At 46.0% G+C, this 859-nt stretch overlaps 1 protein-coding gene across 1 annotated transcript in view; it reads right to left on the bottom strand.

Annotated features, from left to right (window-relative positions):
- The window catches only part of LOC106882719 (smoothened homolog), a 23,077-nt gene that overhangs the window by 16,409 nt on the left and 5,809 nt on the right, over positions 1-859 (bottom strand). The window lies entirely within an intron of this gene.

Below are 859 nucleotides of genomic sequence, written 5' to 3'. Positions count from 1 at the left end.
GTGTATTCATCATCATCATCATCATCGTTTAACGTCTGCTTTCCATGCTAGCATGGGTTGGACGATTTGACTGAAGACTGGTGAACCAGATGACTACACCAGGCTCCAATCTGATCTGGCAGAGTTTCTACAGCTGGATGCCCTTCCTAACGCCAACCACTCCGAGAGTGTAGTGGGTACTTTTACGTACCACCGGCACGAGGGCCAGTCAGGCGGTACCGGCAATGGCCACGCTCAAAATGGTGTTTTTTACGTGCCACTTGCACAGGAGCCAGTCCAGCGGCACTGGCAACAACCTCGCTCGAATGTCTTTACATGTGCCACCGGCACAAGTACCAGTAAGGCGACGCTGGTAACGATCCCACTCAAATGGCGCTATTTACGTGCCACTGGCACGGAAGCCAGACAGCTGTTCTGGCAATGATCACGCTCGGACGGTGCTTTGTGTTATTAAATGCTTCATTTGACAACACTGCTCCAATCCACTCGATTGTAAATAAGTCCCAGCAATAGCAGGGGAGTTAACTCTGTGGTGGACAGGCTTTCCATTCAAGAAGGAGTGTTTGTAATCTCAATCAGATACATATCATGGAAACCTGGTTAAACTTTCCAGCCTTACGAGTCCTGGGGCTCATGACAGGCCTTATACAATCTGGGTGAGAAACAGAGAAAATCAGGGTCTAGACATTAGCATGTATTGAAGCCTAAACATAATTTCATATTAGAGTCTGTTTATTTGGTCACTTGAAACTACTGACTCATCTCATTTGCAATGGTTTTTCTTGTGATGGTAGTAGTAGTAGTAGTAGTAGTAGTAGTAGTAGTAGTAGTAGTAGTAGTAGTAGTAGTAGTAGTAGTA

Source organism: Octopus bimaculoides, chromosome 23, assembly GCF_001194135.2.
Source record: "Octopus bimaculoides isolate UCB-OBI-ISO-001 chromosome 23, ASM119413v2, whole genome shotgun sequence".
In the NCBI taxonomy this organism is placed as follows: Eukaryota; Metazoa; Mollusca; class Cephalopoda; order Octopoda; family Octopodidae; genus Octopus; species Octopus bimaculoides.
The sequence above is the reverse complement of the archived record's forward strand: the minus strand, read 5'-3'. Positions and strand labels throughout refer to the sequence as shown.